We start from the raw sequence: 13700 nt of genomic DNA, 5'->3' as shown, positions 1-13700 counted from the left end.
TTCAAATGCAGGACACAAGACTATAACAATATTTTGAAAGTAATTTAAAATGTCCAGTAATGTCCTTATTATGTCCAGAAACTATTAAAAATTTAAATGCAACTAATTTAAAGGTAATTATTATATTTTAAAATACAAAAAGATGTAATTGACTCTTGATATAATTGGTAATTCAAGTTGAACTTTCATGGCTGAAATTCCAATTCATTAAGTCTGTTTAAAGGTACAAGTTAAATACATGTGCTGTAGTATGACCAGATTATGAACCACACTAGTTTTTTGATTTTGGTCAGCAACACTGACTTTTTGGGTGAATACCTTTTTTTCTGTTCATGTATTTCTGTGTCCTGGGTTCAGCAGTAGCAGTCATTTTTTCTCCTTCTCAGTAGCTGTTGCAGTGCTGTGGTTTTGACTTTCAGCCTGGGAGCAACGCTGATAACACCGATGTTTTCAGTTGTTGCTCAGTAATGTTTACCCTGACCAAGGACTTTCTGAGTCTCATGTTCTGTCAGGGAGGAGGGGAAGCTGGGAGGAAGCAGAGACAGGACACCTGACCCAAACTAGCCAAAGAGGTATTCCATACCACAGCACATCATGCCCAGGATGTAGAACTGGGGGATATGATACCCAGAAGGGCGAGATCACTACTCAGGTCGGGCTGGGTATCGGTTGGTGGGTGGTAAGGTGTTGCATTCTCTTCCCTTCTTATTTCCTTTATCATCATTATTATTGGTGGCAGCAGCAGTGGCTGCGTGGTTCTGGATTGCCGGCTGTGTTTAAACCACAGCATTCTGGAAATACATGCAAATTTGTTTGTATCCAGAAGTCATCTATGGGCATATTTTTTTTCCTTTTCTCCTTAAACTTCATAATGTGCTGAAACAATTTCTGAAATGCATATTTTCTCATGAAAATAAACACTTACTGCTTTATATCCCATGCATAGGAAGTGATGCTATGTAGATTTTGCTGAGATTATTTATCATAGAATCATAGAATGTCTTGGATTGGAAAGGACCTTAAGATCATCTAGTTCTAGTTCCCCTCCCATGGGCAGGGACACCTCCCACTATACCAGGTTGCTCAAGGCCCTGTTTGTTTTCTTTCCAAGAGTGCGGTATAGATATAAATATAAGATCAAACTTTTAAGTGTCATCTCATTGTATAAAATAACATTTTCTTTGTTTCAATGTATGTTTTACTGTGAGTTTTTGGCAAATCCATATGCGAATACTACATGTGTCGTCAAGGCTGAAAACCCAGCTCTGCGCTGAGAAAGCATCTCTGATGCAAAATTCACCTTCAGGAAAATAAATATAATTTCCATTTACACCTCAAGTTGTCCTTCTGCTCTCGTCTTGTTAGCAAATGAATTACTGTACTGTGCAACTGCATGTCTTTGGGGCTGTGAGTTAACACTTTCCTAGATGTCTTTTAAGAAACAGTATGGAAAAAACACATCCAAACATACCACAGTCTTGACCTAAACTTTGCAACACATAGCCACAATGAGACTTCTGTTCTTCACTCTTAGAATGTGCAAAAATAAGTTCCAATAATGTATTGCAGCTGAATCACGTACCAAGCGAGTAGGCCTCAGACTTGGAAAGGAACTTTGGAAAACTTATTCCCCGGGTAACATCAAAATTTCTCTTCTGAAAGACAAAAGAAATGAGGCAAAGAAATCACTAGATCTGATTTGACAGAGGGATGAAAATAAGTTAAAATAAATGGAATAAAATCTGAACATGAATACAAAGAAATAGGAAATCGCTATCATAGTGTCTGCTTAATTTACAGACTTGGATATAGATGTGCAGCGAATGAGAAAAGGAGTTGTCTGGGAAAAAATGTGAAAGGCTAGGCTCAATAAAATGTTTCACAGGTAAAATTTGAAATAATAGTATTAAACCAAGGTGAAAATGGCTTTAAATCTCTCTAAATAAAATGTATTTGCAAAAAATCCAAGAAATGGTGGGCACTGAGTCCATGCACATATGAAATGTCACTAAGTTTGCTGTATGAAAGCTCACTTTTAGAATTTTGTGCTTTTTACATCTGCACCTTTTGTTTCTCATCATGTTACCAGGTTAAAAAAAATATAAATACGTATATACCCTTCTTAAAAATAAAAGAATCAATTCAAAGATCACCAATTTGCCATTAATTCATCATGGCTCTGTAGAACGTGGTGCAGGATTTTATCAGTTACATGTCCTTATGGAAATGGTTGGGTCTGTATGCCTCACAGAGGAAGAAAAAAATGAAAGTAATTGCCTTGAGGAAACTATTTCTATATTTTCTGCTCACCTAAGTTCCTTTTTAAGATTCTGCACAATGCTACTGGCTGAAGACTTACAGTGGTACCCAGCTTAGAATATTTAGCTGCTCCTAGAAAAATAAAATGGTCAAGAAAGAGAAAGAAAAAAAAAAATTGCCTATCCTTTAAGTAAAACTTATGTTTTATTTTACTTTAATTATTTACACTGCAATTTATACTGAATCTGTGACTACATTTACAGGTCACAGTGCAGACAGAAGGAAGTACAGTATATGCTACAGCTAAAACAAAATCCTTTTTGCAGCTGTCATGAGGTAGCTTTCAAAAAAGATATAAAAGAAACTGTACTCAGGCAGCCAATAGAATGCTGTTACTCATTACCTGGTAACAGACAGCACTAAGCTTAAAATATTACACTTGGATATTAAATCTCCCCCTTAAAAGAATTTGAATAATACAATGTGATAATTTTCTATCCCATTTACCATCAACTCTCCTCTATTTAATAAACAGTGCACAAAACAGTGGCACCTGTGTAGGATCCAGGAGCTGTTTTTTTTCCTAGGAGGGCATCTAACAAGTTTTGACACATAGGCTTTCAATGCCTACTGGTGATAATGAAAATTTAAGTGGTTTTATATGAAAGATTTAATTTGACTTTATGCAATACAATACCTGTGTGAAAGTAGCTACAAATGTCTTTGCCTATCAATATCTGTGGATTGAAACGGGGAGTAATTTTTATGAAATTAGAAAAAGATACCACCAGTACCCTTTTTCTCCACAGTAAAGATATTAAAGAAGAAGTAACAAGCCTCATAAGCACACTGGAAAGAAAATAGAGCATCCAAAATTTATGAGGATTAATAAAACAGTTGCAGTTAATTTGTTATGTGAAAATGGGAGTGGAAGAAAGATTTTTAATACAGAGATGATTGCTCCTGTGGTATTGCAGGGCTCCTCCAGAAGTAGGCTCACAAGGTTTAGCGTTGGTTCCCAGATACCTGTGTCTCAGGATCCCACCTACTGGTAGTGGCAGGTAGCACCAAAATTTGTGGATCAGGAAGAAATAAAGGAAAAAAATGTTAATGAGGGGTGTTTGGGAGAGTGGCTGTTGACTTCATACACTGCTGCATAAACCACTTCTGTTGCACGTGCACCACGTTCAAGATATTAAAAATTTAAATTTTTAAAGACTTATTTGGAAAGTAAATATGCAGTTGGAGTGACAGTTTCCTTCTATAAATGCATATAATAATGCTTTGTTTAGGTTTGCAACTCTTCTAACACTAAAGAAAAATACAAATTAGGACTTTTTTAATATAAGTCTCTATGAATGTGAGAGGCAATTTTGTTTGTGCTGGTAGAGATACTTAGAACAGAAGCTGAAAGAGGTAACTACTACTGGCATCTCATAAGTATCTTATTTCCCTCAAGGAGCTTTTGTCCAAGACATCCACTCTTCTGATGCACTTTGTAAAACCGCATCAGCACAATCTCCCATAGCCCTAAGAAGAATTTTCTCTCCACAAATTCAAGATGACCCTCCCTGCGTAATTACAAAACCTACTCCCTGTCACATTACATTCCCTTTGCATCCAGTCATTGCAGGCAAACAGCAGTCATGATATGAAGATAAGCAGAGGGAATGTATTTAATGTTATTTCACAGCAGCACAGATTATTGTTTTGATGGGCAAGGTTCAGTTCTGCTTTCTTCCCTTGTTAAGAAAGTGAATACATGTAGTCCTTTGCTACCATAACAATTTAATTAAGACCCCCCTCAGCCTGAAAGCAGAGTTTTTACATAAAGTTACTTGTACTCTCTGATGCTGGTTTTGTGGCCATAACAGATAAGTCATTACATAAGATCAGCTTCACCATCATGGTTCAGCTTATGAAGTTAAAGCTAAAAGTTGAATTCAACACAACTAGAAGGGGTGAAAGAGGTAAAATAATCTTAGACTTCCAGTGCTTCTTAACTGAAAAAATAAAAGAAAGCATTGAGATGATCATTAATCTACCTAAACCTGAGTATAAGGAAATAGATATAATCCCTTAGAAAACAAAATCACAGAGAAAAACAACAACAACCACCTGTTTCACTATCTGCATGCTATTTTATCTGAGTCAAAGAATGGGTAACTAATTGAGTATCTTCCACCCTGTTCAGATTTCTTTTAGCAATGTCTACTAGCAATCTTAAAACTGGTAGTTTTCCTTGGCTCACTTGGCAATTAGTTAGTTTCAAACTCAAAGAATAATTTGAATATGAAATCATAAGCAAAAATTATTCATATATTTTACCCTGGCTTGCCCTTATGTTTCAAAACATCATTTTCAGTGAATGGAAAAGGTATGTAACGCATGCAGAAAGAGAGAACTGCAGGTAATAATAGCAGTCAATAAATTATAAATACAATAGTTGTAAAAAAAATAAATCCTGATCATATGCTTGCTGAACAGATAACTTCTTTGCATTTGTATATTAATTTCTCCCATCTTATCTATGTATTTGAAATTGTCGTTAGTACAGAAAACAGTATGCTTAAAACCACTCAAATTCTTTTGAAGTCCCCTGTTAAAGTTTAATATAATTTAGAAATACTGCATTTTGCATAATGTGAAATAACGCTGTAGAGAGGGAAGCAAATGCTTAGATATTAAAGATTAAGCATTATAATCATGATGAAGGAAAAACTGGAGCTAAGAGAAGTTTAAATTTTTAAGGTTTTTCCATTCAGATTTAAATGAGTTGTCACATGGAAAGCTAGATTTATTTCCTAGTCTACTTCTCATTGCCTTATTTCCTTGTAAGAAACAAAAACTTCAGACTATTCTATTAAAAATTTAAGTCAGTTTAATTCTATAACAAATTCAGATTTGTATTTGCGGTCAGATTTTTCCTGTAGAAGTTTTTGGCTTGGTCTCCGCTACTAAGTTTAAACTCCTGAGAAGGAAGCACTGCTTAGAAATAAGTGGCCTCAGAAAGAGGTCTGGATGGTCTTTTGGAAGCTCAAGTTCATGAAATAATATTTTACAATTATTTTCATTTTAAAAAAGAGGAAAATTTTGTCATTTTACATTAATTTGATTTCAGTTATTGGAAGTTGCTTATTTTGTCCTTGGTTTTGACAGTTAAAGTTATGATCTTTGAGCTCTTTAAATACTATGAAAACACTTATTTTCTTTTATCTCTCTATATTTTATAATCATTGAACATCAGCACTGTCACATCTGTATCATTTAAAGACTTACATTCAGTCAGTCACAAGTCAGCTATGTGAACCATCCCTAGATATTACTGCTTTCCACAGAGTTGTAATGATAAAGCTCATTTTAATTTCCACAGATTTACTCACTGTTAATCAACTCTGAAATTCAGAATGAGTGAAATGCTCCCATCAGTATTTATCCTGGAAAATGAACAACTTTGAAACGGAGCCTAAGCAGCCAGAAATATGCAGTGTGAAATATGCAGTGAGTCAGAAGAGGAAAGAAAATCAATAGCGTTCTTACAAATTCTCTTAGCCCAAGGGCATCGGTGACTTGTAACATAAGCCAACACATTAAGTGCTTTGTTTTGACAATTTATTTATAAATAAATTTATATTTTCTCAGGCTTAGTAATGGAGCACTAGGAACTCCAGCTTTGGTTTGTGTACCTCCCCTTTAACCCCTACCAGTTGTAGACATGCCAGCTCGTGACTGTTTCATAAATGGCATCTTGTCCTGTAAGCTTCACAGCATCCCTGATTTACGGAAAACATGAAAAAACATATATATGTGCAGCTGACATAAAAATGGATAAACTGAGGCATAAGAAACAGAAAAGAATTGTAAAATAAATACAGTTTGTTCAAGCAATGGCTGTATTTGCTGCCAGAGATTTTATACTCTGACACAGGATTGCAAATAACAGCTATAGTATGTATTCCTGGCTGTGGAATGGTGGCACTCTTTGAACTTTGGGTTTGGAGCAATTAATTCAGTGTTCTATCTGAAACAAAAACCTGTTTATTTGGTGGCTTTTCAACAAGCCTCAGGAATTTATTTTTTTTTTTAAGAAAGGTATAGTTATGCCTTTCAAATTAGAACATTTTTCTGTCCTTTGGTCCCATTTATCTGTCTGTTAGTCAAAGCTTAGAAACTGTAGCTTTCCCAAACTAGGAAATAATTGTATTTGCTTGTAGTTGCAGACAATTTTCAAAGCAGGGAAAATTTCAGCTTTTCATATAGAGTGGATGTATAAAATAGAAAAGAGCAACTATAAAAGAAAAACAACAAACCAACACAAATAAAAATTGGGTCTGATGGTGTTTTTCTTTGATAGCTTTTTGATGTTTCCAGACCAGAGTCATTCCCTGCCTTTAGTGAGGTAATGTCTCTGTCTTTCTGTGCCTTAAGCACTAATAGCTCATTGCAGATGGTCTGACTTGATGATCAGGATATCAGAAACACTTTAACTGTAAATTAATCTACAGTGTCAGCCTGTCACTGTCATCTGTGTCACCACCAACACTTCTTGTGGTTTGCCAAGAGCATTAGGACTGCTGCTGTGCCTGTTTATCTCAGTGGCCTTCAGTCTTACTAAGAGTTAAAAAGGATGCTCTTCAGAACCTATTTTATTGCAAAAAACTCCAAACAGAGCAGTTTACAATGGCCCTTTCCAGTCTGAGGGTGGCTTCAAATCTGCCAGGAGAGAGTGCTAATGATTTTATCCACCTGGTAATGGCTGTCAGTCAGGAATTCTGTGAATTTTTTGGTTTGGGGTTTTTTTTGTTTGTTGGGTTTTTTTTTTTTCCCTAAGGTTATTTGTTAAGGTCCAGGAACAGATACATTAGAAGAGAAACTACTTAGTATTAATTTTTTGTTAATAGTAAGTATATCATACCTAGACAACACTGATCTTACTAAGTTTTCACTGTGGATACTGAAGTTATATGCATCACTACCAAACTGTTATGGTTATCAGAAGACAATAATAAACTGACGTTTGTACTTTTATTTGATCACCAATTTGTACATAATTGTCATTGATATTGCTTTTGTGTATTGTTTGTGGTTTTCTATTGAGTTTTTACTTTATTAATAATGTTTAAGTACCATCGAGAGAGATGTTTTGCTTGGTTGTTTTTTCTTTCTGAAAAGAGTGTTTAAGTCTGGAGATCTGACATTACAATTTAATTTGAATGTAACTTTTTAATTGGAGAATCCTTGCTCCAATATAAATTGCAAAGTCAAGTCACTAACTTAAGTCTCTTTCCCTTTCTGACACCAGTTAAAAGAGTTAGGCTGGGTAGAGAAATTTTGGCCTCAGTTTGGTAGTCTCCAGTAGGGTAAGGAACACTATATGGCACAGTTACCTTGCCTTTAGAAGAACTACTGTTCTATGAAGCCTAATCTCAGGGAACAGTATCTGGGTTGTAAATATTTTATTTTATAAAAGCAAGGTTGGGAAAAGTGAAGCAGAATTACTGAAAATAAAATAAAATTAGAAATGATTTGTCACAGAAAAATCTGTACATGTTGTAACAATTATGAAGTGTTTACTTACCAATTTTCAACGTTATCGGGTTTGGTAGTGGTTCAGCCAAGTTAAAACAATGTGGAAAACTGGCAAAGTGCAACCTGGTTGGATAGTAGCTATCAAAGTTATGAGGTTGTTCCAAAGTAGAAGAGTCAACGATAGTAACGGATCTTACAAAAAAATTGAGATCTCTCATTTTGTAAATTTAATGCAATGGTTAGAAAGGAATAAAATGTGCTAAGAGTTAAAATGGTAATTTCAGGTCAATAATGGTATGGCCTCTTCCAATGAAACTACAGGTTTTTAAAGCATTGCTTATATTTAAACTTGTTTACATTATGGTAATTACAAGTTCTATTCACGGTGTTCAAGAATTCTTAGTAGACTCATATTCAGACTTTCTTGGGTGTCAGAAGCCTGTACTTTACTGATCACTGTGGCTTAACTTTTGTCAACTTAATGAGATTTGGCTCCTCTATATTCTTTCTGTTAGCGGATCTACTTTCACAAAGTACATAATGGGAAAGTATAGCAATAACGGCTATGGAGATAACCGGAGGATTTTGTGATTGAGTTTACTTATATGGGTTTGCCTTGTTTCTTTACGTATTTGCTGATTAATCTAAGCTATCATAATTCCATATATTCATTTTCTTCACATTTATGAAGCTTACTCCTATATAAGTCTACTGTTTTTCACCCCAGAGGTGGCTGTTCTTCAGTAATGTAGATGTGATGCTGTTTTGGTCTAGGGAAAAGCATCACTGAAGAGGTAATTGTATCTCTGATTTTTACTCTTAGGAAATGTCTGTCTTGTCTTTGCTTACACTCCTTCTTTTAGGAAGAACTCTGAAGTTCTTTAGGTTGGTGCATGGATAGGGCTTAATAACAAAAGAAATGTAATTTATGTTTGTTGCTTAGAGCCATAATATTTTCAAACAACAGCAGCATTGAAATGACAACTAAATGTACAATTTATTCTTGTCAAACAGTGTGGGTGTATTTGAAGTTGACAAGGCATAAACTGTGAAGTGGCCTCCCTTTTAACCAATATAGCACTAATATACATTGATATAATGTGAAGGGATAATATAGTCTTCTGTGAATTGAAACTGCAAGAATTATGTAGAACTTTTAGAAGTTAATTCTACTCTTCCCATACGAAGTATACTGGATTATTTTACGTCAATGTCCTAAGAATTTGAACTCAACTTTTGGACATAAAGTTATGAAGACTAATAAAGAAAATAATTCATTGACAGACACAAAAAAGACTGCTAAGATGCAAAGATGCAGTGGGCGATGGAGATAAGCACTTGCATATTGTCTGCAGGAACAGAGGGCAGGAGTCCGTTGCACCCAGACCCTGGTGTGGCCCTAGGTCCGTCTCCTACCAGGCTCTGTGGACATAGAATCATAGAATAGTTAGGGTTGGAAAGGACCTTAAGATCATCAAGTTCCAACCCCCCTGCCATGGGCAGGGACACCTCGCTCTAAACCAGCCTGGCCTTGAATACTGCCAGTGGAAAAGAGGTTCCATAATTAAAAGACCCAGCATTTCTTGTCTTTAAGATGCCCTGGAATTGTGATAGATCACACCTTGGCAGCCAGTCCTACAAAGGAGCAGAACATTCAAATCTGTTCTATTGTTAGAGCAAGCTTTAGGCAACCTACTTAAGCTATCAAAACAGAGATTAATATAAGGTTACCAGTTCCAGTTCTTTTCCAATGCATAACTGCAAATGGGAAAAAAGAAAAATTAGAAATTTCCTACATTGAAACATTAGTTACCTTTGGTAAGGCTTTTCTAGGAACAAGGGTCTTTCCATCTAGGGCTCCATAAATAATGTAAACCCACAGCTCTCATTTTGCATCCTCAGTAACTTACATGAACTTACTATAAAACTATCTTTGAAATCATAACCAGCTGCATAATGTTTTGCAGAAAATAATCATTTCTGCAGCCTGATGAAGTAGTAACTGTGTGTAATTCACAGAGGAATGCGATGGGAAATATTTTAAATTTCCATCATTTTTAAAAGAAAGTTTTATATCTTATTTACTCTGAAAATTCAAAAGAGAATTATGTAAGTCATCAAAATTTAACTTATTTATAAAGAAGAAAATATTTACCAAAGGAAATTGTCTCTTCTATGTACTATATGCATTGGAATAGAATAATTAAGGTCTGTACATGTGGTAAGTATGTGTTGCTTATAAAGTATATTAGGAAGTGGTAAAAATTATTAGGAAAATAATGACCAGTTTTGAGTGTGTTTGTCCCCAACTTCTTTTACTGCAGCATACATTTCAATGCTTAGCTTAATGCCCAAGGATACTGGTTTTAATCACAACTTGAATCCTGACATTAAACTTCTTCCAGTCTTACACAATAATCTTTAAGCATTAAAACTTAGTTGACTGCTGTTAACAGAAGTTTGTTTTCAGTACATAATCGGCGCTTGCTGGATGTGCATAGGTAGAAATTCTTTTCTTTTACAGGAATGTCTTAGCAACCATGTCCTTTTGATTCCTTTGGGTATGCAGGGAAAAGAAATTAAACTTTCTTTCTAATTAATGTAATACAGTTAGTCCAGATTGATGAAGGGGTGGCTGTACATTTGTGACCGAAGGAATAAACCAAATATGTCAATTCGGATGAAAAAATAAACATTGTGTGTTTGGCACAGAATTTTCAGATTAATTGTCAGCACAATAATTATGTAAGTGTAATTAATGTTCAGGCTCTGAAGTCACTGGAGTAGCAAGAATGCCCAAATACAAACCTGTAGTGTTGTCAACATTTATGCGAGCATAGGAATTCTAAGGGTGCTGTTACATACAATTAAGTCAGCAAGCTGCCTGATCATCAGCTAAATAAAATGATTAATGGTTATGACCCTGCTAAATTTCTGACAGTCATCTCTTTGAGTGTAACAAGGCTGTTTTCTGGAATGGTGGATTTTGATTGCATATTGTCTTGCCACTTGTGTCTTTGCTTTCACCTTGCTATCCAGGCACCTTCTCTATCTCTGGTTTACAACTTAAACTAAAAAGGCAGTTCTTCAATTTTTTCATCATTAGGTTTGTTCTTACTGCAATGATTATGTGTAGATTCTGTAATTTTTAATATTAAGTCAAGCTCTACAATTTTTAACGTTTACTTAAGTTTGAATTTGTACACTGAGCTTGAAGGGCTTCCAGGAGAATTTTAGACCCAAGTATTATTTCCATGTTTTTTTTAAGAATATGAAAGGCACTATTTAGTATGCTATTTCATTTCTGTTATAATAATTTTTAGCCCAAGGCAGAGGCTATTTATTGAATTTGTTGATAAATCACATTTTGTCAATGGTAGTGGTGGGAAAAACAGAAAGAGAGGATGCAGTTGGAGATTACACTTTTGAGGAGCATGGCTGAGAAGTGTAACAGAGCATGCTTAGCTGAAATGCATTACTGAAGAAGAGTAAGGCAAATTGAAAGAAATGAAAGAGACTGAATCATGAAAGCACATTCATGTGACTCTAGAGGAATATGGAGAATTTTTTTTTGTTTAGAAAAATCCATCAGACAAGGAATAAAAGTTTGGAAGAGCAGAGAGAAAACAGTTGTCCTTGAATACTGGATTCTGTTTGAAATACAGCTTGCATTTATCTTTAGAGATGCCAAGATTTTTGTTTTGTTTTAAATAGCGTTATGGAGATGAAAGCTGAAGACTCAGAAATACAAAAATGTGAAATAAATTACATGAATTGAGTCTTACTTTTCCTTTCAGAGCCTGTCTTTAGTCCACATGCCAACTGCAAATAGGTCCTCTAGAATCCAAGGACTTGCTTTCGAGGACACTCGACTCTGATCAGCTTGTATCCAAGTGCCTTACTGGATATAAATTACTTCCAACTGCTGTGAAAAGTCACCCCTTCTTTGCAGTTCTCAAAGACAGCTCAGACAGTGGAGAAAATCTTTATGTGCTTGAAACTGCAGTTACTTATTTCACTGGCCTCAACACAAGGTATGGCTGATCAATGTGTTTTGCAGTGCACAGGGATTCCAGGTTACATTTAACTTTGTGTCCAAATTGTGATGATATTCAAATTTTAATTTTTACTCTGAAATTTGGCCTTAGTTTAGCATAGCTGTTTTACATTTTCAACTTTCATACTTGCTTTAAGTATTCACCAGCTACCATTTATATAGTTTCATGGTAATTTTCCAGTAGTAGAGAGAATATACAAATATGTCATTTGTTAGAAGAAAAATGTTGTGTTTCTTGTTTTGTTTCAATTATGATCCACTTGAATTCAGAGGATCAAGAAATAAAGATACTTCTAACAATTTTAAACACAATCTTTCACACGAACAAGGGAAATGGGTAGCAGTGTCATAGTTAAACAGCAGAGAATAAATGTGTGACTAGATGTGTGTCCAATATTATGTATAGGTCAGTGGAGCAAATTAAGACAAATGTAGTTCAGTTATCTCAGCTTTCTACTGCAGTTCGACTGTCTGTGTGTTCTCTGTTTTATTATAGTGAAGAATTACAGCACTTCTGCACATTTATCCTGTGTACCCAGACATCTTTCTCATGGCCTTTTCAGTGTTTCTGATTTTCCCTCCTGAATATGTATATTCTCTGAAATGCTTTTGAAACTGCAAGGTACTAAGCCTTCACCTGTACTTTCCTTGTACTGTCACTTTTTGTATTGTCACTATAGGATTGTGCAAATAGTTAATATAAGGGAAATGCAGAATCCCATTTTTCATGAGATGCTTGCATGGTTGGACATGGTAGAACTGATTCAGGGAACTGTCAGTCATGCAACGGAGCTGTTGTATGAAGAATCTTTCTTCCTAGACCTAATTGCAAGCTTCTCCACTAGTCTCCTATGATCCAAGACTTTTGCATGTGCTATTTTTAAAGCTTGGTAGGGGAGTTCAGTTTTCTGTTAATCAGCATCATGTTTTCTGGAGACCTAAGAGATCTATCATTCTATGTACATCTTGTTTTCAGCCTAGTTCTTGCTGTTTGAAGTTTTTTTCCTACCTAGCCCATATTGTTTTCTCCACCACTATATATGTACATTGAAGCATATTCTTATTTACATTTTGTTTCTATGTCTTCCCTATAAATGTAACAATGACTTTGGATTACTGAACTTTGTCTTAGTGTTTGTGATTTGATACAGTGACAGAGGTTGCATTGGTTTATACACTAGTAGTGCTTTTGGTAGGGTGTTGAATGTTTGGGTTCTTTTATTGCCTAGTACATTCTTTCCACTTCCACAGTATTCTTTTCTGACACTTGAAGTCTTGAGCTGGTCCCTGTAGGAAAGAGCACTTAAACCAGGAGACAGAGACCTATTTTGCTAAGATGTCTCTCTGATGGACACCTTATGGAGGCAAAGGTGCCCAGGTGCTGCTGGAACCGCTGCCATCACACCTAGGAAGATTTGGAGGTCCACTCTGAATTTCATTAGATGTAGTGCAGAAAGCACTACTTCAGGGAGAAAGATAAAAAGCACAGGTATTAATAAGAAGAAATTATATTTGGATTCTTTCAGTTTGCAAACTGTGTTTCTTTAGACATTATTCAACTGTTTGCATGACAACAATAGGTAAGATCTTATTGTCTCAGAAAAAGCTGTTACTGATATCCTTTCCAGCACGAAGAAACAGAGAAATTCCATTTGTGAACCATCCAAACAATTCTTTTATTCATGTTTAAGAACCTGACTCATTTCTCCTTGCATTTCAGATTTGAAATGTGTCTCTATAGATAATAAACAGCAACAATGAACACTATAAATAATTTAGTTGGTAAATCCAACAGATTTGTTCACAGAAGCAAAGGTGATGCAAGGATATGACAGTTCAGAAAAGCTATAGGAAC

General features: G+C 35.3%; 1 long non-coding RNA gene across 1 annotated transcript in view; it reads left to right on the top strand.

The window, feature by feature from the left end:
• The window catches only part of LOC133215622 (uncharacterized), a 216285-nt gene that overhangs the window by 172876 nt on the left and 29709 nt on the right, over positions 1 to 13700 (top strand). The window contains exons 3-4 of the long non-coding RNA XR_009726432.1: positions 11586 to 11822; positions 13097 to 13334. This is a non-coding gene — a long non-coding RNA (uncharacterized LOC133215622). The remainder of the gene's footprint in view (positions 1 to 11585; positions 11823 to 13096; positions 13335 to 13700) is intronic.

The sequence above is a fragment of the Neopsephotus bourkii genome, unplaced genomic scaffold (genome assembly GCF_033783945.1).
Source record: "Neopsephotus bourkii isolate Nb327-2 ecotype Australia unplaced genomic scaffold, CSIRO-AGI_Nbou_v1 NB_991, whole genome shotgun sequence".
Lineage (NCBI taxonomy): Eukaryota > Metazoa > Chordata > Aves > Psittaciformes > Psittacidae > Neopsephotus > Neopsephotus bourkii.
Note: the sequence above shows the minus strand (reverse complement) of the source record. Positions and strands in the feature narration are given on the sequence as shown.